Below are 25,508 nucleotides of genomic sequence, written 5' to 3'. Positions count from 1 at the left end.
ACTCCTTCACTCTACAAGGGGTGGTCTTTGGTAAGAGCAGTGGTACAAACCTAAGAAATAAATGATATATCAAACCCCTTTTCTCTCTTGGGACAACCCTCTCATAGTGTATTCCGACTACTCCTTTACCCTATATGGGGGGTCCATGGAAAAACAGGGGGAACATGAATTGCTTTTCTATTTTGCTTCTTGCAGGAAAATGATATGGGCACCCCTGCGGATTGATATTGACACAGACTCAACCAGTCCTTTCTCTTTTCTCTTTGGTTTGCCTGTTGAAAAGAAAAAATGAGACCCACACGCTTAACTTTGATGATGGCACAAGCTCGCCTCCCTTTTTTTTTTTTACCATGGTTCGCTTGATTCACTTGAAACCTTGCTAAGACCTACATAGGATCTGGAACTAACCTATTTGGGGTTCGGTCAAAATGGGGTGTCTACAAATATATACACATTTTGACTTCAAATCTAGTCTCATTCTCTTTGAACTGCCCTATTTTTGGTGAAAGCTTATCAATTTGTGTTTCATCTTCAACTAGGAAAGGAAGCTCAATTTTCCTGTTCCTTCTTTCAAATGTGACAACAACAATATTGTTGTAGCTGATTGTCACTCCCACTAGCCATACACATACACACATAATCAATATACAAGGCTTAGGGATGCGACAACGCTGTATACCTGCAAAGCAAGCTTCACAAGCATACAAGGCTAGAAAAGCAAATATTAAAACCATCTGCAATAATCCAAATAATCTAAATAACCAAATTTATATGTCTTACATCCGTCCAATAATCAAATATCAATTCTTTTCGAAATCTCTCATCTAACCCAATATCCCACAAAATTAAAGTACGAAATCAAATAACATAATCTCAATAGTCCTAAACGTTACTCACTATCTAAATAATATAAAATACTAGAAGATAACGATAGCCAAATATCAGGGTCACTCTTGAGCCTCCTCGCCGGTTCCACGAGGATCGCACTCTGAAAAATATTGAGATAACCATAGTCAGCTGAAAAGCTCAGTACATAAAAATGCTCTACAAACGTTGGATCATTGCATGCTACAAAAGGAAGGTTCACAGCTACATAGAGAGGGTATAAGCCACAAGTAAAGCGATTATCACAAATTCAATAAGGAGGGAGCACAAGTTCATAAGGGTACAAGTCTAGTATCACATCGAAGGTTACAATATTCAAAGGGTCACTGAAGGTAATTAATATGGTTACGATACCACCCTGAGATCATCAGCTTAGTCCAAAAAGCAAGTTATTTTCACCCCGACTGCCCACGGGTCCACAAAGCGAGTTATTGCTTACACCGATAGCCCACGGTGTCGGAACTAGTTCCTAGGTTCACATACTTGTTAATAGGGCCAAGGTTTATCCCCCATTGACGGGATCACAGTTCACATATAGGCTAATGCCTATGCCCCACTGGCGGGGTCTTTTCTGAGTTCACATAACCTAAGCCTCTCAATAGGTGTTCAAAGTTCACACAGTTCGAAAGAAGGTGTTCAAAGTTCAAGGCAAGTGTTTCAACTTGATTCCAAAATAGTTTCACAATAAAGATAAATCAATATTCCAAAGGTTCATATATTTGAGAAAACAAAAGGGGTTGAGCATGCAAGATCCAAATAAAGATCTAAAGTTTATCAATAGCTTCACAATTCAGAAAGTTGGGGTTCACAATCAACAATGTCAGTATTCAAAAGGTAAATCGCAGCACTAAGGTAGTACAAAATTACATACCTCTAGTGATAGATATATTCCTTTTAGAATCACCTTAATCACCTACAATCAATAGTATGAACATTTTTCATGAGGTTCATCATTAGTTTCAGTCCTATTAGGCACTTATGTGCTTTTACTAACACAAGACATCTTTTGATGTCCAATTGGAAATGGTACGGTAACCTGTCTTATGGTTCTTTTTAGTATTTTGAAATTTTTGTCATCATGGAGTCTTCAACAATTTTTGATTTTATTTTTATCATAAAGTACGTCATTTTCCGAGTCCATAGAGTACAGAAGCGTCGAAAACGGATAAGAGATGAATAAGTTATGATTTTTCAAAGTTTCACAACATTTCAAGGTAATTCTGCTGGCACCCTTCGGAAGGTTTCTTCAGAAGTCCGAAGGTCTCGAATCTGTTCTACTGGCACCCCTTCGGAAGTCCGAAGGTTCCTTTGGAAGTTCGAAGGTCCCAAACTGCGTTTTTTTACGAAAATTCCATATTCGTCCTAGAAACTTTAAGAGGCCATAACTTTCTTGTTTTAGCTCCGATTCGCGCGTGGTTGGATCCATTGGACTCATATCGACAAGAGAAATCCATTAAACCCAATTTCACGCTCGGAATCAATACACATAATTATAAAAAATATCTAAACTTGTACTTTAAATCCTCGGGTGCCAAAACTTTCAAAAGTTAAGACGATCCGATCCTAGATTCGTTAGGGATTCTAGAACAAAGCGAACCCTAAGGAATCAAAGGTCAATCCTTGAACATATCTTAAACAAAAATCAGAACCTTCACTTTTATCCTTTCAAGATCACCTAATGCTTGTTTTAGGGTTTTAAAAAAACATAATCCAAAGAAGAACATAGTTCTTACCTTGTTCTTCGCTTCTTCCAAAACTTGTTCTCCTCTTTCTTTCTCACGGATCTTCTCTTAGGGCTGCAAAGATGGTTTAGGGTTTCTTAATCTCTCATAAGATGTACTTATAGGATTCTCTAAAGAAGCCCTAATCTAATTCAAATTCTTAAGGACAACAATGCCCCTCACTAATAGAGGGGAATGAATTTTGGAGGGAGGGTATTTCGGGTATTTACATTCTACCCTCACAAAAATTTCATCATTGAAATTTACTAAACACGTACCTGAGTCAAATAGGAACGGATATTTAACTCTCATCTTTTCTTCCAATTCCCAGGTGGCTTCGCGTTCTGAGTGATTCTGCGACTGGACTTTGACATATGGTATAGTCCGACGCCTAAGATGATCCACAATACAAATTGGCTGCTCTTCGAATGATAGGTCTTCTCTCAATTCCAATGGTGCCAAATCAATGACATGACTAGGATCTGGAATGTACTTCCGCATCATCGATACATGAAATACTTTATGAACTCCACACAATAAAGGTGGCCAGGCAAGTCTGTAACCCACTTTCCCAATCTTTTCAAGTATCTCGTAAGGTCCTACAAATCTTGGACTCAACTTTCCTCTGACTCCAAATCGCATCACCCCTTTCGTAGGTGACACTTTCAAGAGCACATTAGCACCGACTTCAAATTTCAACTCTCTTCGTCTATTGTCTGCATAACTTTTCTGACGACTTTGGGCTGCACGAAGGCCCTCACGAACTATCTGTACGATGTCCACAACTTGCTAAACTAACTCGGTATTCAAAAACTTCTTCTCACCCACATTGTCCCAACATAGGGGCGATCTACACTTTCTCCCATATAAAGCCTCGAAAGGTGCCATCTTGATGCTCGCTTGATAACTGTTGTTATAAGAGAATTCCACTAAAGGAAGATAATTATCCCAAGAGCCTTTAAAATACATCACACATGCCCGGAGCATATCTTCCAATATATGAATTGTCCTTTCAGACTGTCCATCTGTCTGAGGGTGAAATGCAGTACTAATCTTAAGCGAAGTTCCCATTGCTGAATGCACACTGTTCCACAATTTCGATACGAATCGGGTGTCCCTGTCAGACACGATGGTCTTGGGCACTCCATGATACTTCACTATTTGATCGACATACAACTTAGCTAGTCCTTCAGGAGCTAAGCCTGTTCTAATAGGTATGAAGTGAGTTAACTTAGTCAATCGATCAACTATCACCCACACGGTATCGTTGCCTGCGGGAGTACGGGGTAATGCTATCACAAAATCCATTGTAATCTCCTCCCACTTCCATTCAGGAATAGGAAGCGGTTGCAACGTTCCTGCGGGTCTCTGATGCTCGGCTTTTATCACTTGGCAAGTTAAACATTGCGATACATATTGGGCCATTTCTCTCTTCATATTATTCCACCAAAAATTTCCCTTCAAATTTTTATACATCTTTGTGCTTCCAGGGTGCACCGAATAACTCGTACTGTGAGCCTCTTTCATAATTTCTCTTTTTAATCTGTGTTATCTCGAAGTACCATCCTGATGAACACGAAACCCTGATTCCTTTCCCTCATCCAACTTCTTTCTGATCTTGCACAACTCATCGTCAGATTCCTGAGCGATTCTTATTCTTTCTTGTAATGTAAGCTGAAGCTGTAATGCTGCAATCTGAGCTCCAACACTTGGTACATAAATCTCAATTTCTGCTCTTCACAGATCTTCCAAAATATTCCTTTGTGTTGTAATCAAAGATGCCAAATTAACTGATGACTTCTGATTGAGTGCATCGGCTACCACATTGGCTTTACCAGGGGGATAGCTTATAGTCAGGTCGTAGTCTTTTAAAAGTTCCAACCAACGCCTTTGCCTCATGTTCAGTTCTTTTTGTGTGAAAATATATTTCAGACTTTTATGATCAGTGAATATCTCCCATGACTCCCCATACAAATAATATCTCTAGATTTTTAATGCAAATATCACAGCTACTAATTCCAAATCATGTGTCGGGTAATTCTCTTCATACGGTCTCAACTGACGGGAGGCATAAGCTATGACTTTCCCGTTCTGCATCAATACACATCCAAGTCCCTTCTTTGAAGCATCACTGTAAATAATAAATCCTACTCCATTAACAGGCAGAGTTAGGATAGGAGCTGAAACAAGTTGACGCTTCAAATCGAAGAAACTCTCCTCACATTCTTCTAAACAAAACATTCTTCTGAACAAACAAATCTGATCCCTTATGGGTCAAGCGGGTTAGAGGTGCCGCTATGCGCGAAAAATCCTGCACAAATCTACGGTAGTAGCCCGCTAAACCCAAGAAACTCTGAACTTCAGCCACACTGTTCGGTCTATTCCAATCTACCACTGCATCTATCTTCTTTGGGTCTATAGAAACTCCTTCCTTAGATATCACATGTCCAAGGAAAGATATCGAATTCAACCAAAACTCACACTTCTTAAACTTTGCAAAAAGTTTCTCCTTCCTCAAGGTTTCTAACACAATTCTTAAATGATTCTCATGATCCTCACGATTACTGGAATATACTAATATGTCGTCGATGAAGACTACATACTGGTCTGAGAATGGTTGAAACACTCGGTTCATAAGGTCCATGAAGGCTGCTGGGGCATTAGTTAAGCCGAATGGCATAACCAAAACCTCATAGTGCCCATAGCAGGTACGGAAAGCCGTCTTTGGCATATCCTCAGTTTTGATTCGCAACTGATGGTATCCTGATAAGAGATCGATCTTTGAGAATACACATGCCCCTTGCAACTGATTGAACAGATCATCTATCTGGGGTAGAGGGTATTTATTTTTTACTGTCACTTTGTTCAATTCCGGATAGTCTATGCGAAGACGCATACTACCATCCTTCTTTTTCACAAACAATACTAGTGCTCCCCATGGCGAAACACGGGGTCGCACAAAACCTCTCTCTAAAAGTTCTTCTAACTGCTCCTTTAACTCCCTCATTTCCACAGGAGCCATTCGGTACGGAGCCTTAGAAATAGGTGTCGTACTTGGTGCCAAATCTACAGTAAGTCCACCTCTCTGTCTAGGGTTAGACCCGGAAGGTCTTCATGAAAAACATCTACAAATTCATTGACTACAGGGATGTCTTCAACTCTTACATCATTACTTTCAACTTCCATTACAGATGCTAGAAAGGCTTCACAGCCTTGTCTAAGCAACCGACACGCCTGCATGGCAGGTAGAATTACAGGGGTAGAGCGAGCTCCACTCCCTTCAAAATAGAATCATTCCTCTCTAGGGATTTCAAAGTTCACTATTTTCTTATTGCAGTCCACAAGGGCATGATGGGCTGATAGCCAATCCATACCGAGAATCACATCAAAATCATAGAGGTCTAAGAGTATCAAGTCTGCAACTAACTCCCTATCACAAATCCTGATAGGACACATCTTGCTAACACTATTGGCTACAAGATCAATTCCTACTGGTGTACTGACACACAAATCATGGTTCATAGGCGTAACAAATAACGAATGCAACATAGCATACGATAAAGAAACAAACGAATGAGTAGCTCCAGAGTCAAATAACACATAAGCATACGAAGAGGCAACATGTAGGGTACCTGAAACCACGGTACCGGCAGTCTGAGCATCTTGGTGAGTAAGAGCATGTAAGCGACCAGGAATGGAGGGTCGATCAGTCCTCGGCTGTGCTACAGGAAATGTTGGAGCTGTACGATTCTGGATGGTCCGAGACTGAATCGATTTGGTCTGAGCTGGAGTTCTTTGAAATGATTGAGAATCGCCTACCATCATGGGGCACTCCGCAATCCTGTGGCCTATCTCGCCACGCTCAAAGCATGCACCTAATGTCCACCTACATGTTTCAGTAGGGTGGTTCTTCCCACATCGTTCGCATCTGATTGCTAAGGTTTTACTAGGTTCCGACTTTGTCTGACGGTTATCTTGATTTTTCTGATTTCCAAAATTTCTTGACCTGCCACGGGATTCCTGAAATGACTGCTGCTTCCCTGATGGATGGTATGGGGCTGATCCCTTGGAGGTTTGTCCTCCTCTAAAATCATTGTCTCTACCTCTGTTCTTTTGATTTGCTTGGGTGAGCTCTCGAGCTTCAGCATGAACTGCCTCGAGCTTCTTAGCTCGATCCACTAACTTGGTATAGGTCTCTGGGGCATTAGAGCCAGCAATGTCCTTTTGGATATACATGGCCAACCCATGTTCAAACTTGTCCCTCTTAGCATTTTCATCGGATACCATCGTCGGGACATGCCGAGCAACGATCATATTTCCTGGCAACAACTTAGAGAAATCCCTTTGTGTTATGTATAAGGTACTCCTCGGAAATACTTGGTAAGGAATTCGGTACGGAACATAGCCCAAGTAAAAGGGCCCTGATGGTGCTCATACTTACGCCTGATCCCCTTCCACCAATGGAGGGCTCCCCCTTCTAGCATGTACGTCACGAAAGCGACCTTGTCCTCATCTTGGTTGCATCTCATTGTCGTAAAGGCCTTTTATGCATTTTCTAACCATGATTCAGCGTCATCCGCCGAAGTGGATTCTTTGAAGGATTTCGGTGCCAATCTCATAAATTGCGATATGCCATTCATTTGATGTTGTTCCCCTGCCCCGTGAGGCTATTACTGATATTGGTTTGCCATCCCAACAAAGGCTCTCATAAAGTTTCTCATTTCAGTCCGTTCTTGTTCAATGTCATTTTGAGAGGCCACAGGTGGGGGAACTTGAGGATTCACATTCTGGTCCAAATTCACATCCTGAGCTTGATTCACATTCTGTTCTTGATTCTCATTCTGAACTTGATCACCTAAATTCTGAGGTTCTGGATTAATGGGCTCGTCATGAGCTTCATTCGGATTCCCTCCAACAATATCATTTATGGATCGAGTGTGATCCCTACAAGCTCCTCGTCTTGCCATTCTACAATTTCATATAATACTCAATTAGTCATTTATTACATGTTTCACAATTCATAAATATCTATACTATATATCAAAGTACCCCTTGGAGCTTTTATCTATCACTTGTGTTTCTTACGCTTCTTACCCAATTACAAACTCACATGCTTCCCAAGCGACCCCAGGTGCATTTGAATTTATAATTAGGCCCTGAAGGGAGGGTATTTCGGGTATTTACGCTGATCTAATGTTTACCATATATTTTATGATCATATAGTTTATGGGCATTTCTGATATAATTCTTCGTGATTGAGAGTAGTATTTCATTCTACTCTTACCTTGAGCTATATTATGGTTTCAGATGTATTTCAGTTGCCCTCCTGACAAAGTCTTAGATTCCTCTTGTTCAGATTCAAATGCAAGGATTATCTATCAAGAAGCCTTCTGCCATCCCCTTGGACTCTCGAACCATATGGGATCACTTCCAAAAGTTCTATTATGCTATTTGCTGGAGCTCTTGTCGAGGTTGAGTTGAGGAAACCTCTTCTGACTTTGATCAAAATCATTTCTAGAACAATTTATGTCTTGACAACAAGTCTCTTATGAGTAACCTTTAGGGGTGCAACTCGGGTTGGGTTGGATTGGGTTGAGGCCAACCCTAGCCCAACCCGAGATAGCATTCCCTCAACCCTAGCCCAACCCAACCCAAGCCTCGGGTCAAGGATGGTCAACCCTAACCCAACTCGCATTTAAATCTCCCAACCCTAACCCAACCCTTTAAACATGAAATCGGGGTGGGCTGTCTGGTTGGGTTCGGGTTCACCTATGGCCAAACAGAAAAATAAAAGAAAAAACATGACCCAGAGAAAATCAAGATAAAATTAGAGGACAAAGGTTGGGTTCAGGTCGGGTCACGTTGCCAAGGCCGAACCAAACCCGAAATTAAGTTGGGTTGGCTTTTCCCAAAACCCTAACCCAACCCGAGGAATCACCAACCCAACCCGAGCGAAAATCGGGTTGAACCTGTCGGATTCGGGTTGAGACTGACCCAAGTTGCACCCCTAGTCGTCTTTGTAAGGTATGTCTACAAGTTCAGGCTCCTTCTTGCTATAATTTCATGTAGGATGTTAAACGTTTTGGGAATCCACCTACAAGCATTTCATATGGAAGAAGAGGGAGGAGAGGAGGAAAGGCGAACTAAGCAAAGAAAGAGGAGTATTTTTGTGAAGCTTGTGGGGTTACAATCCACCAACTCTACAATCACTAGTTTATATAGGTATAAAATTTACAAATACATAATTTGCTACTAGAAGCCAATTATGATAGGCCTCGTCGTCATAATAATAAAAGAACAATGATTGAATACAGAAATTACAATGAAACTTAAATATAAATTAAACTATAGTTCCTTTTCTTCCATGCAAAGTGCTTGTAGATAAATATAATCTATGCCCAACTTGAAACACATACTATTAGAGTGGCTTCCATCAAGAGTCTGACTTTCTACCAAGAGTCTTTGTAAACACATCCACCAGCTGATGTCCTTACAGATAGGTGACTTCTATCAAGAGTCTTTGTAAAACTTTCTCTTATACGGGGCGTCATCAATATGCTACCAAAACCTTGACTGTTGCTATTACTTTTAGTAGCGGTAAAAAACCGCTACTAAATGTCTCATCGCTGTATATTTTAGCAGCGGTCCTAACCGCTCCTAAAGGGACCGCCACTGTATTTTACACTATAGAAGCAGTCATGACCGTTGCTAATTTCCAATATTAGACGTCAATGCTCAACAGTATAGCAACGGTAATACACCTTTAGCGTGGTGAGGACCGCAGCTAAAAGTAATAGTTTTTAAAAAATTTCTTATTCTGAAAATTCCCAAAAAATGGGTATAATACATGCTTTACACTTTAGTACCTGTTTGCCATCACATTCACAATAAGGCCTTGTTGCAATAAGACAGTCATGACTCCCATCGACATATATATTGAACCACATCCGCAACCTATTTGGATACAGCCTTAATTTGCATTAGATACACAACCCGTGTACAAGTACAACTTGTAACGCTATCCACATCCACAAATTTTATTAATGGAACCTGTATACAAAACATTCACATCTCACACTTCCTGAAGAAAACTATACATCCAAATGAGTCAATCTCCTACCTATGTAAACAACATCTGTATAATATATTGACATGACTCTCCTTGGAAGCTTATACAATGTGGTAGAAAAGTATATATCGATCCAATGATGGCTTTAAAGACAGCTGCTTATACAACCAGCCAAGACGGCTACTAATACAACCTGTAACAGAGATGATAAAAATTTTAGTAGTTACAGAATAGATGTCTGAATTTACATAAAAAAGTAATATTTTAATACCAAAGGTTGTAATAAAATAAAGAGAGTGCCATTATATGTAAAAGTAGAGAATTTTATTCTTTTAGTTGACATACGCAAAATGCATTAATCACCAAATTCCCATCCATGAAATGAATAACTAGGGCTAATAGGTACTCATATAAGCAAAACAAAGAAAAAAGGTCCAAGACATTATTTGTACTGCCTCAAGCAAGGAGAGAGTAAGACCGAATGTAATGTTCTTGTAAAAGAAGTAGCAAGTCTGCAAAGCAGAGTATATGTAGCCAATCATCTTTAGTACACATGGATAGTCACTGTGCCACACATGGCATCTTGCTGTTGTAGTAATTGACTGCTGCTGAAGAAGACTTTTCTTATAGTTAATCACAAAAACTATAATGCATTTATGAGTCACCACACGATATTCTGCATGTCTACTACTGCCGCTATGGCACTACTATCGTTTTGTGTGGACTATTGTACAATGTGAAACTGAAACTGGCTTCTAAGGGCATATTATGCTAATAATTCAAAAAAAAAAAAAAAACTGAATTTTAGAAGATTAGTTCTAAAGAATTCAAACAAAATTGAAATTAAGGTTTACTTGTTAATGATCAGAATTTGGAAAAAATATGCAAGCCTCTTTGGGATTTTTAGAGGGCAGGGAATCAATACAAAATTACTTCAGCATAAAAAATAAACTAGAAATAATCCTATTTTTTCATGTTTGGAACAATTTGGCTTTGAATTCTCCTTCCTAATTGGCTGCAGATTGAGCTCATCAACTGTAACAGGTGCTCAATAGATAAGTAATCTTTGCAAAATATCTTTTATTTCGTTGGATTTTACAAACTATTAAATTAAGTATAATGCATGAATCTACATAAATAAAAATTACTTGAAAAATAGATTTTCAAAATAATCACTCAAGGGGAATATAACCTAAAAAGAAGAAATAGAATGGATGGGAGAAGAAAATAACATCCATCCATATACAAATATATCTAAAAATATCCTAGAAAATTATAAATTATGAATCTCAATAGAATAATAAAAAAACCAGAATCTAATTCCAAATTAATTTGATGGGGTCTGGTTCATAATTGAAGCCAAATCAATTTTGATCTCCTAGGCAACAAGACTTACCACACAAAATTAATCCATAAAAAATTAGCTACATTTTTTTTCTAAAAGGTAATACTACACAACTAGAATTAAAATCCATCACTGTGATTCTATTTAAGCCCGTAAGTTAGAAATTGACAAGTAGACCCGTCCTTTAGAATCACTAGTCTGCCATTCTACTATCTTATATTACTAGTAAAAGTGCACGTGCAACTATCTTATATTACTAGTAAAAGTGCACGTGCAACTGAGGTATTTTATGTTGAGATAGATACATTCTTAAGATGTTGCTGCAACTGCCCAAAAACAAGAACACCACATTTGGGCTAGAAAAGTTTCCTTCCATTCACGAAGTAAACTTTATGGATAACTTGGCTTTCAGAACTCCAATCGGGATATCAATGATTAGTATATGCCTAAACTACACTACACAAGAAACCTCTCAAAGCAAAACATCAAAGAAGTATAGGATTAAATAACAGGTTCCTCTCACAGACGTGGATATCATTACACAAAACCAGAGCATTCCTAACTTCTGGCATGTCAGCCAACCGGCCTAACTTCTAGCATGTCAGTAGCGTTTGACATCTCCAAATCGTGGCTTATATTTATAAATGACAGGACCAATTACAAGAATACAGCTAGGGGTGTAAATGAGCTGAGCCGAGCTGAGCTTGGCCAGGCTCGGCTCGGTCAGGCTCGCGAGTTTTATCGGGCTTGGGTTTATCGAGCTTGGGTTATAAAGTTTCGCACAGCAAAGGTTGCTAGCAAAAGCAAATAAGGAAAAAAGTAATCATTACAAACAAAAAGTAAATTAGCTGAATTTATAAAGTTTAAAATGAAAAATTACCAAGAAAATGTAGTAAGTTATGACAATTAAGAAAAAAATACCAAAAAAGGTTAAAAGTTATGACAATTACGGGAAAAAATTAATTTCCGATTTTTCACAACCGTTTGATACGCACCCTCAGTACGTTTTTGCAGATGATGTTGACATGACATACGCACCCTTAGTACGTTTTTGCAGATGATGTTAACATGACGAGCCTTAACGAGCCGGATCGGCTCGGCTCGTTAAGGATTCGAGCCGAGCTCGAGCGAGCTTCCAAGCCCGAGCCAAAATTGACACCCTTAAATACAGCTGATAAGACATACTATCTATATTTTCCATGCACTCAAAATTAGAAAGGTTAAACCTCCAAATATATAGTTTTTTTCCTGCACCACGACCCACTTGTAAAGTTAATTTCCTTGCCCATTTCATATTATCTTCAAACATGACTACCTAAGATCTTGATTCACTCAAGTTACCTACAGAAATAAAAGAAGCAAATCTATATGAAGCATGTTGAACAATGGCCATATATATATTCTTTATCCTTAATGTACAATGCATACACATTATCCAACAACGCAATATCACTGGCACCCAGAAGCTTGTCTGTCTTGAATCAATCCAACAATTCCAACATGGGTGAGAAAGTATGACCGATCGATGGCTTGAATAAGTGACCTGAATAAGCATTAAGTAGTTTGGCAATTTAGTCATTAAGACAATCAAAATCAAGATTATCTTTTCCTAATCATTCAATCGAGTCATTTTCTTTTTCTTAACCATAATATTTTACTGCTGAGAGAATTTACCTCCAACAAAAGATCATATGCAATGTGTTCCCAGGGCTAAGAGAGAAGCACTTAAGAGGGGCAAAGGTTCAATTCATATTTCCTTGTGGCAGCACCATACACATGCTTTTTTGCTTTGTGACACATGTTGATGATGCTGCTTTATGGACAAACGTACCTAGACCAATCCGAAATCCTATCTTGGATATTTGAACTGGAGAAGACTACTCCAAAGTCCTCTCTTGGATATCTGAACTGGAGGAGGAATCCCTGGAACTTGTTGAGATTGATATGCATTGGAACAATATAATAATTTCAAATAGTGCCAAATAATAAAAATTTTTGACCCGGTAATACTGCCAAATAATATCTTGAATGCTCTTTATGTTATTTCAAATATTCAATAACACCAATCGCTTACTTAACATAACAGAAATGCATGAACTAAATACATGTTTTTGAGGAAAATACTATATAAAAATGCAGAAAAATATTTTTTATGAATGACAGAGGTTCCCACAATAGGAAGAACATGGCTAAAAAGAAAAGGAAAAGGAAATTATACCTTGAAAATTCTCCCATACCCAACAAACAAAACACATCTTTTAAACTCAACCATCTCTTGAACTCTTCATTTGATGTGATTTAAGTTTGCAAATGGCCATTGCTTAAACTCTTCATGTGATGTGGTTTGAGTTTGCAAATAGCCATGCAGCACTTGTTGTTTTGACCAGAGACTTTTTGGGTCTCATCCCCTGCTTGAGAGGCTACTGTTGTGCAATCATCCGGGCTCTGAAAAGAAATGAATAAATAGGTTAGAGACAACCAAATCAAAGAAAATTAAATAAACCCATATATAATATCCTAAGATTTCATAAGAAAAGAAAGAGTTGTATTTGTTTTCATACCTGAGCCATGGCTGGAGGAGAGCTCTAGAAAAGTATCACCAGTAAGTTCATTAATCTTAACCATTGAGGGGTATTTCCACAATGAGAGTTGATTCTAGTGAACCCATGAGAGCTCAACAATCAGATAATGCACAAAATAAAAGAGATAAATGCCCAAGGAGGAGGAGACATGGGACAATCCGTAAATGAAAAAAAGAAGAATTGAACTTCCAGCAAAAACGAAAAGAAAATGAACAATAACATCGTTAGCAAATGATTTTTAGAATAAAGTAGATCTCTGTTACTTACAATTATATGCTTGCATTTAGATATCCCGACGCACCCTTTCCGGTTCCATCCCATCCTATTACATAGAACTGGAAGACATAAAGGTATAAAACCCAAAACTCAAATTGCTGAACCCATACGAGAGTCTTGTGAATAGTTAGTGATAAAAATGAATAGTGAGCTCATATAACCTACAAATTGTACATTACTTTCAATTATATTCTTACATCTAGTGGGATGAATGAGTAGCATGGAAGCCAAGATAGTGGATTCAAGAATCCATATGAGCCTAAACAGTGAATGGCTCAAATAATTTGGATGCGCCATGTTAATGAAGAGAATTTTGCTATCCTTCCATTTTTGTTCATATTTCTCTCAATTATTTATATTGTTACTCCACAGTTTACAACAGTAAGACCCCTTTCAGCGAGTCCCTCTACATGTCTTCTTATTATTTTTAGTGAGACAATGTGACTAAAGTTTTAGCTATCAAAAAACAATGAGCCTAACATGATTTACAAGGGACAAGTCATCAGCATTTGATGGCCATAAAAAATGATTTGAATGACTCAAATAATCTATTGGTGAACTGGGATATCAATTCAGTAGATGCTTGTGGCTAGAGAATGGTTACCTGCTCTGCTAATGGCTATGTTTATGCTCTATAAGATGCTAATCCTCGCTCCTCTCTAACCTTCTGCAATATACTACAAAGTAGAAAGAACATCCACCATTAATATCAAGTGATCCAATAGACCGTATCCGATATTAAACTGAAGTACAAATCCTTTCAGAACCATCATTCCATCTTTTATTTAGTCTGATTGCCCATTCCGAGTCTACAAATACCTCTTCAAGATTTGACTTTGTTGTCGGGCATGGGATGGGAGTTCATCATACAATTCCCGTACCCCAGTGTGGAAGTTATAAAAAAGTGATTGATGTTTAAGGACTTAAGTGTGGTTACTCTTCAAAGCCTTTTAAATTGCAGTGTCAATGATTTCCTTCAACATCCTTAGCCCAATCCTTTATCTATTCTTGATAGAAGCGTAAATAAGACTTGACGGATCAAGGACCTAGGATAATCCAGTCATGATATTCTTATTGGCATTTGGTTAGGCTTATAATCTCTCTTCTGATTAACAAATCTTATTATTTATATGGTAGAAGTAGGCCTACTTTTTCCCAAATAACTATATATATTTGAAAGATCTCTAGTAAATAATTAATTAGGGTTCCATTGACCGCCATTTGACCAAGGTGGAAATTATAATTTCATCAAGATTTTAAACTGTCTTGGAAGCATGTATTTTAAGCTGTGCAAATTGCAATAATGTGGCCTATGTGAGAAGCCAAATGGAGTTAGCTTCAATTGGAAAGGTTTAATGCGGAAAGTATATGCAAACTCAACGGTGAGTTTTAATTATTTATTTAGAAAACAAAATTAAGAAAGCAAGTATATTAGCAAGCAAAATGAAGGGAAAAATGGATCAAAACCCAAAAATGAAGATATTTACATCAATGAGGAAAAATGTAAAAGATCACCTTCAACAAAAAAAATCAAATAAAGGGAAAAGATATAGGAAAATCACCCCCAAAAATAAAGTCACGCCAAATATTCAAGGAAAAAATAAAACAAAAACAACAGTATAAAGCCTAAGAAAACCCCACTTTAAGAGGAAAAAAATGAGAGAAAGGAAATGATTTCAAGAAAAGAGAAATTAACTGGTGTCAAAGCAAAGAAAAAAAGAAAAAGAATATATAATGAATGCTATTGCCTTTTGAGCAAAATGAAGAAAAAGAATGGAGCAAACACAGAAAATGAACATCTTCACGGAAATCGGAATATCAAATCAATACCGTCCATTACGCCATTTTCTTATTTTGGGCACAATAAAAGAAGATAACAAAATTTGAAAGCAACGTCATCGAGAACTCAGTTTTGCCATCGTGTTTCTACTGTAGCCTTCGAGATAAAGAAGAAAGCCATTTTCTAGCAGTAGAAGGATATCTATAATATTAAAATGTAATCAAAAGCTCGAGCGAAAATCCCTCCTTAGCAAATCTGCAACCCAGTAGAAAAAGAAAATTCAGATGAAGAGAAGAAAAAACACCAGCCGTCAGAAAATTCCCATAATAGTAAGGGAAGCCCGAAAACCCAACCCACATCATCTTAATACCAACCTGTCTATGGAGATGGAGGAAAACAAATTTGAATTGAAAAGAGCCAAACATAACAAAATCAGTAATAAAAGGAACTAACAAAAACCCATAAAACGAAATGTAAAAGAAAAGGGAATATGAAAAAATAAGCACACAACAATACATGCGGAGAGTCAATGATCTATACCTCAAGAGGCGAGAAACCATGCCTGATAGCCAAAAACCATGCCTGATAGCCAAATATCCAATATACCATCAAATAAATGTTTAGTAGAACAACCAGTAACAATTCTGTGTGGTATGAAACTGCCATTGAAGGAATTAAATTTTCTGTTACTATTTGTACCTGCTTATGCAATGGACTTTCAGTATCCAATCAGATGACAAAAAATAATATATAACCATTGAGAGAAGCAAAAACAGTAATTTAGCATTGACATGAATCATCAAATAGAATAAAAAAATCAAAGATGCCTTCAAAGTCCAATGTTCAAAGATGCCTTAAAAGTCCAATGTTTCAAAAATTCTAAGTATATAAAAATTACAAAAATGAGAATGAAAGGTCTTCCCCTTTTTCATTTTAATAAGTACTGTGCATGTAGCATTTCCTCAAACAGTTTGTGTCCAAAAACAAGAATGAAAGTCTTTCCCTTTTGATTTTAATAAGCATCGTGCATTTAGCATTTCCTCAAACAGTTGGTGTGGATAAGGACAACATGACTAAAGTTCTTTTTTTCTTTTCTTTTTTGAATGGTAACATGACTAAAGTTTTGACGATCTAAAATCAATAAGTCTAGCATGTTTTACAAGGGACAAACCATGAGCAAGGTAAACTTTGAAAATGAAAAAAGAAAATAAAATAAAACAAAACAACACTAATAAGAAAACAAACAAACAATATTTATCAAGAATAATGACAACCTGAAAATGAGCATCTTAAATTTAAGTGAAAGAGCGATGAAATATGGTATCACTTGAAAGTGAAAATAAGCGCAAAGGTAATATGGAAACGGAATCTGCAAATCCTGAATCTGGATTGAAGAATATGATTGCTTTGAGTTTCTTCCAAAATACAAAGAAGTGTTAATTATTTATAGAAAACGCTATAGTTTATTTATTTTCAACCCCACCCAAATGCCAAAATAAAAGGCCACTGACCAGAAGAAAAAAAGAAAAGAAAAAAAAACATTGGACCTCTTTGTATGCTTGTAAAAAATATTTGCATGCAGAACCATAAAATTATTTGAAGAGCCAAGAAAAAATGGCATTAGAATCCTTATACTATATATAAAGCGAGAATCAGGGGTTAATTTCTTCCACTCTTTTGCATTAATTCCTTCTGCGTCTTGTACATCTTTTGTTCAAACTTCCAGCCGCCACCAACTTTCATTGTCCAATCTCATCATTTCACTCCTACCATGCCCCTGGTTGTCGACCCAAGCCAAACACCATTCTGCTAATACTTTGCCCTCGAGAAGCATCCAAAAAAGTGCACGTCTTTACCTTTTGGTTCCCCTCTTTTGCTAAAATTGCATCATATGTCCACTTTTTAAATTCCATCGACCTTCCCTCTATATCCCCTTCTTTGTTGTTTTTCTCATGTCAGCTTCTTCCAAGCCCTTGTAAATACTTTAAAAAAAACGCAAGCTGTGACCTACTTCAATGCTTTTTCGTCTGGATCTAGCCAGCAGCTTGACTTTTTGTTTTCACCTCTCATCTCAATTTTTGGTTGAGATGAGAGAAAGATCAGATAAAGATGTGGGCCTACAATACCTACATGTTTGTACGCCCACTCACAAGTACTTTACGGCTTACCCCATAGGATGATCCAAACTGTCCATTTGATAGGCCACAAGGTAAATAGGTTGTGTGCCAAACATCATTTCCACAAGATGATCCCAACCCTTCGATCTATAGAGGTTTCCAAAATATGCCCTTCATCTAGCTAGGATCATCATATGGAAATGATTTTTTGGGAACTATCAATTTATATTGTGGCCCATTAGGGCGTACTATACTTTTAAAAATAATTCACTATACAGACTTCCACCATAGGCTGTGTGCCAAAAGCCATTTCCATAGGATGATCCCAACCCAGTGATCACGTTCACCCCAAATCGCTTCGAACCCTTCTCTCTTCCCGTCGTTTTCTGTCTTCACCTGCTGGAGTTCTCTAGAACTCTCTCTCCCCGTATACTCTTTTATCTCATCACTTCTCTCTTCCCGTCCCTTTCTTCATATGTTGAATTTAAATTGGTGGCCATCTTGCTTCGCAGATGATAGAATTTATGATGTCATGATTGATGAGGAGGTTGTTGGACTTGTAGGGCCACACAGTCATAGTGCTAAAATCCTTTATGTGATGCTGGATTGGATGTTCAAAGAACAAATTAATTTTTTTATTCCTTCAAAACATTGATTATTTTGATTTTCCTTTCATTTTTTAGAATGGCGTTGCTTTTCTTCTATAATATAGTTTTTTGCTTAAATTAACAACTTTTTTTTTTACTTTTAAAGTACTTAAATTACATAATAAAATAAAAAATATTTTATATATTATTCTAATTCTGTGATATTATTTTATTCCATTGACAGAATAAAAGAACAATAATATTTCAGTAGTAATATTTGCACTACCATGTTTTAATAATGAAACAAAATTAGCTTGTATTTCCTTTTCAGCTGGCTCTAAAGAGCAGTAACAGTTGGCATTTGTTTAAATAAAAAGGACAAGATTAATTAGTGCAGTTATCAAAACATGATAGTTCCAATATCATTACTTCAATATTTACTTTTCTTGCTTTTGTGTGTTTATCTCTTTTATGTATATCTTTTTTCCCCATGTATTCTATTTTGTTGACAATTATAATTATGAATTTTGATTATATCCCTCTCAAGGGAGCTTTGATCTGTGCGTTATTTGTTTGGATGGAATAGTTCGACAACTCTATAGCATTCATTGTCTATGCTGGATGATTCTATAATTAGTGAATTTGTTCGGTTAGTGTTTTTATATTGACTGAACAGAGTTGACATTAGACATAAATCTAAAATTCTGTCCAAAGTGTGAGCCAATAACTAAGCCCAGGTTATAATAAAATGCCCAAGAGATGACATCAGATCACTCCCCTTTGGCCTTTAAAACCCCCCTTCAAATTTTCAAATAGCAAATGCAGGTGACGCAAAGTTGAGACCAATTTTCAATCCAAAGTGAGGAATTGTTCAAATCAATGTTCAGCAAATGATTCTGCATGATGTATTAGTCAAACGACTCAAACCGTGTTAGTCAAAATCTATGTAATGAGCTTAATCATATATAAACTTTCATAGTTTTCATCAACATATGTAGTTTCAATAATAATTTCCATTAGAACACAGGTTTGTACATGCTTTTGATAGATTTACTTTTGAGATTGCAACTACACTTTTGTGGCTCCTCATATTGATGCTTTTTCTGTATCATACATTTTAAAAATTGTATAAGATCCATACTTGTCTTTGTTGCTTAAAGATTATTATTAAATTCATATGCAGTCGATCAGAATAGTTCATTAAGACGCCGCACGTGCGGTGCACGTGCCTTTTTACTAGTCATTTTAAAAAACAAATGGCATTAGCATTAAATAAAAACAAATGTATGTGAAAAAGACATTCAATAGATAATACCTTAATGAGAGGAGTTTATGCTCTTCCAATATTGACAAACCTGAAATTGTATCAAAATCAACAAAGAAGTAAGATTATCATGCATCCACACATGAATCCACAAAAGCACAATATAGAAATCAGGAAAAAACCGAGTTGATTGTGTGAGTGTAAATCCGTCAATGCATTGCAATCATAAAAAAATGGGAATGGAAAATATAAGCAAATCAAAACCATAAGAACCCTAGAAAAAATCGAACCTTAACGGACTCGAAAATCCTTAAATAAAAAAAATAAAATGAAAATCCAGATGGCTTCAGAGGAACCCTAAAAGACCAGAAAGATCTCATCTAGATAGCATCAGACCCTAAAAAAATACACAACAAGAAGAATCATAGATAATAATGTAAAATGGAACTAAGTAATGAGTGCATGCTCAATTTTGAAGAAAAATACCCACATTCTTCTTGTCGAATAGACTTGACGCTAGGGTTTTAGAGCACTGATTCCGCAAAACCATGGGAAGAAGAACTGCAAGCAGAGAGAAGAAAGTTGAGGCTTTGTTAAAAGGAAGAGTGTATTGCGAAGGTGGGAGTGGGACACGTATTACATTAGCGGAGAAATCGAAGCCAAGAAGGGTCTTGAAAACTTGTGGCATGACAAGGGTTACATCTGGCGTGATATTTGCACATGTCTTCGGGGGAAAGCAGCACTAAAATGGCAAAAATGCCCTAGCTAAAATGGACGTACTGGGAAGAATTTGTTAAACAGGGGTAGGGAATTTTGGCAAAAGTTGGTTGACGAAATTTCAAGGTCTAGGCTTTTAGAATAGTAAGGATTGCATGAACCATTAGGCATGGGATAAATGTCACTGTCTATCCATACTTCACAACATGATCAAGGTCCCATCATCATTTGGACAGCCAAACTTATTTAAATCGCATTCACAAAGACATATAATAATATATAGTATATAGATTGAATATTTTATTAGATAAATGCTTTTATCAAAATGCTGTTGAGCTTAGACTTACGAGTCTAAACTAAATGGAGTCTACCCATAATATTCGCCCCTATTAGGACGTTGGATTCTATTTTGTGCATTCACATCCTCTATGAGCTAAATGTGAAATCTAATGTACTCGTTTACCACCCTCCATTTGGCATCACTGTTAGGTAACATCAATGCAAACAAAATGAACACTATAAAGAATATAGTGATATCATCTAGGTTTCTACAAAATATTGATTTTATTTTATTTGTAAACTCTCTTTACACACTTGTGTCATTGCTTGAGGTCTCTACGTGAGTGAGATATCCATTCCCATTTTTGTAATACCCATCAGATCTATCAGAATGAGATATCCATTCCCATTTTTGTAATACCCAGCTCTACCATAAGAAAAACCCATCTCCCAAGTGGGTTTTTTTTTACCAAAAATTGGGTATAATTTTTTTTAAAGCTTGTACAGAATGCCATTATCAAATCTGAGTTTAATTTTTGGAAGACGTGTATGGGTGCACTTACCAAACTGGATTTAGTGGGTTATTAGCCTAAATTGGATAATTTCTCTTGAAAATTCAACCAATAGGAAAAGACAATTTATGGGGTGGATTAAATCCTTGGGAAATCCCTCCAATTATCATATCTTCGGTAAAACAAATTTTGTGATCGGGAGGAAATTTAGGAGATCTTCATGCACACAACTTTTAGAAGGGTGAGTTCGTTTCTTCCCTAAATTTTTGTTGCTATTGGATTCTCATTGGTTGATAGGATAAGCGATTAGAGTGAGATTTTGTTTGGGAGATCCTGCCAAATGAATTGGGAGATGGAGATTAGAAGCTTTGGGATAGTTAAAGAAAGTTAGAGAGAGAGAGAGAGAGAGAGAGAGAGAGAGAGAGAGAGAGAGAGAGAGAGAGAGTTTTTGGAAACCCACCTATTGTAGGCTGTGAGTAGTTGACTAAGGAATTGACTAAATCTTGGAGGAATCTTCTCCACTTAGAACTCTTGGACATGGGTGAGAGAAAGAGAGATTAGGAAAAATATTTAAGAGGTTGTGGATGTTGAGGATGCTTATATACTTGGAGTATTTCTTTCCTTAAAATTTAGGTTAACAAGGGTAAGCCAAAAAGGAAGCTTCCTCTATGCGAGAATGGATGCTCAGGATTGTTTTTATTTTGTTTTAGTTTCCTCTCTTGATGCAAACCCTATATGGTAAAGGCTTTTGTCATTGGAATGGAAATCCTGTTCGTGCTGCTAAGTATTAAATTTGCTGATGAAAAGCATGGGGCTGGTTATATGTGATGATGAAGGTTCTCTATACATATGGAAGAATAGAATGAAAAGGCTATGGGAGGATTGGCTACATGGGAGGAAATCAATACTGCTCCATATTCAATGTCCCATTCTAAGATGAGTTTTGATTCTCCTCCAATTTCTCTTAGTGTTGAGAGCCATCAAAGATAAAATATAATTATATATCTGGTCTCCCTTACGATGCATGGTGAAAGTGATGTAGGATAATAGGATTAGTATTTTCCTTTCTCTCTTTCCCGCTAGGATTAGTAACTTTCTTTTTTCATTTTGGTAGAGATTTTTATTTTGTTAGTAGCTAGGATTACTTTTCTAATTATAGTTGTTTCTTAATGTGGTAGGATTCTAGGCATTACTTTTATTTAAGAGATTGTAAGCTGTGAGTTTTAATCAATCAATGGAATCAGGGGCGATGCCACATGAGAGGAAAGGGGGGCAATTGCCCCCTTTAATTTTTTGGAAAAAAAAAAAATGCCTTTATTTTTTAATATTTTTTTTATACTTACCCCCTTTTTTAAAAAATATGCCCCCCTTTCCAATCATCCCTAAGATAGAAAATAAGTTTAAAATTTTAATTTTATCATTTTTATCTCCCTTTTTTGTGCAAAATTTACTATAATTTTTGCCCCCTTGTGCAAAATTTCAGATAGAAATTTTTTCTATCTTAATTTTAAGATAGATAAAAAATTACTATAATTTTTGCCCCCCTTGTGCAAAATTTCTGGCATCGCCCCTGAATGGAATAATATCAAAGACTTTTGTTTCTCTATCTCTCTCTTCTCCCCTTTCCTAGTAGATTCTAGGGTTTTTCTTCTTCCTAGTGGATTCTAGGGCAATTATCGGATCGTACGCTTCGGGTGTGATTCCACGTTTGATCCGCTGCGTTAGTTGGTATCAAAGCGATGTCTCTTCTCGGATCGGACCATCTTGCTTCAATGGCAAACACCACCCATCAAGGAGGCTTGGATTTATGATGCGGATTTCCCGCACAAGCAAGTTTTCCTAATCTTTACCTAGGTTTTGTTCTTCAATATCATCTTCCATCTCTACCACCATCCACCACACACAAAAAAAAAACCCACCAAACCTTTCTAAAAATTTGGTGATTTACACCCCTCCAAGATCAGTACCTTCTAACTGTTTCCAACTTTTCAAACCATGTTACATACCAAAAACAGAGCCACCTTCCATCCTTGATCAGCACCTTCCTATATTTTCGATTGGACGGCTAGAACCTCCAACAAAAACTTTAACCGAGAGAAAGAACCTTCAAATCAGCCTCTGTCAACATAAAGTTGCCATCTTGGGGTAAAAGGAGAAAAGGTAAGATCTAGTTCTTAATATATTAATATCCTTTTGCCAAACCTACATTAAATCAATAGTAAAATTGCCACTTTACCCTCCTAAATTTGAGGCTCTTAACTCAATCCAACAGCCCCTCATAGCCCAAACCTATCTACCTTTGATCCTAACCCTTAAAGTAGGCAAAATTCACCTTAACCACCCAAAAATTTATCTTTGATTCCTTACTTCTTTGGGTATGGAGATTGCGAGGCTGCATGTTTGAAATGGGTCGAAGCCATTGAAGATTATCAAGAAAGATACGGCCTCAATCAAAAAGAGGTGATAAAATGTGCCAAAGTGACTATAAGCCTCCATGCCAAATTGTTATTGAAAAAGATGGAACGTGAGCGCTATATACTTGGAAAACCACCCTTCAACTATTGGTATGAAATTCATGATCCTTTTATTAGAGAATTTGCACCAATTACTTATCAAGAGTCCCTTAGGATCTAGGCTAGAATCAGGTGAGAGAATTCCCAACGGGTCAAAGTCCGTGCCAAGAAGAAAGCCGTCTATCTTCTAATCCAAAAGAATTGGCGCATGTAGCGGGCCAGAAGTGAATTTAAGAGGTACGTCAGCTCTGCAATCAAGATTCAAAGCTGATGGCGTCAAAAGATTGCCCGAGTTGTTTACTCGTGCTCAAAATATGCCGCCAACATTATCCAGAAAGCCTGGAGAGCCAAGATCACTCGACGAAGAATCGTGATCAAATCCTTAGTTATAGCGTGCGAGTCAGAAATGGTAGACAAACGCTCTCTCTCTCTCTCTCTCTCTCTCTCTCTCTCTCTCTCTCTCTCTCTCTCTCTCGTCCTCCATACCGAGCAAAGTGAAGTATACGTTCTTGTGGGAGCCGTTTTTTTCCCGTGTTTGCGCAGGACGACAGGGGATCACCATAATCGGGTTTTACATAGGGGTGTTATTTGATCTGCGCTACTTGCGGACTCGGGACCGTAGTCCTAACTTCGCAAGTTTAGAGAAACTCAGATTCACCACCTAGGTTAGGGCCTAGGACCCGTATTTATTTTTCCAAAGGAATGAGTAACGACTCGAATTTTGCTGGAAGAATAGTAATCAAGGGTTCCTTTACTCTGGGCCTAGAACCTTATATTTTACTCTGTTTGCTTAAGGCATGGTCTTTACGGATATCCAGGTAAGGGTTGTGGTTACAATTGGGGAAGGTATTAAGCACCCCTCTCGCCTGGCTTAATCCAGTCTCTTAACTTAGATTGGCATTTTGGAAGGATTTAAAATAAAAGGATTTGATCTTATTTTCCTTGTTAGATTATGCTTAATTCCGAATATAAATGGAGTGAATTTACAAAAGAAAACGAAAATAAGCGATAATTAACCTGATCGGTGTTGTAAGTTGTTTACGGCTCGAATGGAACTCGCAACTACTCACGATCAGGTTAATTTGAATCAAACGGAAAATGACTGCACAGAAAGTAAAAGTAAAGCAGAGGGGTTTATATCGTAAGTTCAGGGGGCAATTTGTGAGCCCGAGATCCTATGATGTCACCACCTCGTACTTTACTGTGCAAAAAGCTGTAAATTGCAGAAAGTAAAAAGCAAGTCAAAGGAATTTACGCCACAAGATATCGGCCTATCGGAACGATTCTTGTGACATCTCAACCTCGTACCTTGTGCGGAAAGCTGTAAAGTGCTGGAATTAGTAAAAGGCATATAGAGGGGCATGACACCACGAATGATGAAACCCACCCTATAAGTTTCGTAAATACACAACTGTAAAGTAAAGGGATTAAATTTTTAGGTTTGTATCGTAAGTTGCTTGCTGCAGAGCCTCATTTCGCTACTTACTTTACAACAAAAAAGTAACTGGATTACCCTTGTTTTAAATTTGTATCGTAAGTTGCTTGCGGCAGAGCCTGATTTCGTAACTTAATTTATAACAGAAAAAGTGAATGAATTACCCTTGTTTTAGGTTTGTATCGTATGTTACTTGCGGCAGAGCCTGATTTTACAACTTACTTTACAACAAAAAAAGTGAATGGATTACCCTTGTTTTAGGTTTGTATCGTAAGTTGCTTGCGGCAGAGCCTGATTTTGCAACTTACTTTACAATTCCCGCTTTGTAAACACACAACTGGAAAATAAATAAATTACATCTTACCAGTGAAAATTGGGCAGTGTAACTGCGCTTGTTTGAGAAAAACCTCCGAGGCAACGGAGAAA

General features: G+C 37.3%; 1 long non-coding RNA gene across 8 annotated transcripts; it reads right to left on the bottom strand.

The window, feature by feature from the left end:
• Window positions 1-12,281: 12,281 nt before the first annotated feature.
• On the bottom strand, window positions 12,282-20,237 carry LOC143854906 (uncharacterized). Of its 8 annotated transcripts, none has more exons than XR_013237622.1 (8): window positions 20,117-20,237; window positions 19,678-19,717; window positions 16,199-16,317; window positions 14,483-14,555; window positions 13,870-13,937; window positions 13,582-13,675; window positions 12,695-13,465; window positions 12,282-12,563 (listed from the first exon to the last, which is right to left on the bottom strand). It is a non-coding gene; the product is annotated as an uncharacterized LOC143854906 (long non-coding RNA). The 8 variants fall into 8 exon arrangements; XR_013237631.1 differs by having other exon boundaries at window positions 14,483-15,913; window positions 16,199-16,240; XR_013237628.1 differs by having other exon boundaries at window positions 16,199-16,240.
• Window positions 20,238-25,508: the final 5,271 nt, after the last annotated feature.

The sequence above is a fragment of the Tasmannia lanceolata genome, unplaced genomic scaffold (assembly GCF_043159265.1).
Source record: "Tasmannia lanceolata isolate RefF3 unplaced genomic scaffold, GAP_Taslan_0.1 ptg000003l, whole genome shotgun sequence".
Lineage (NCBI taxonomy): Eukaryota > Viridiplantae > Streptophyta > Magnoliopsida > Canellales > Winteraceae > Tasmannia > Tasmannia lanceolata.
Note: the sequence above shows the minus strand (reverse complement) of the source record. Positions and strands in the feature narration are given on the sequence as shown.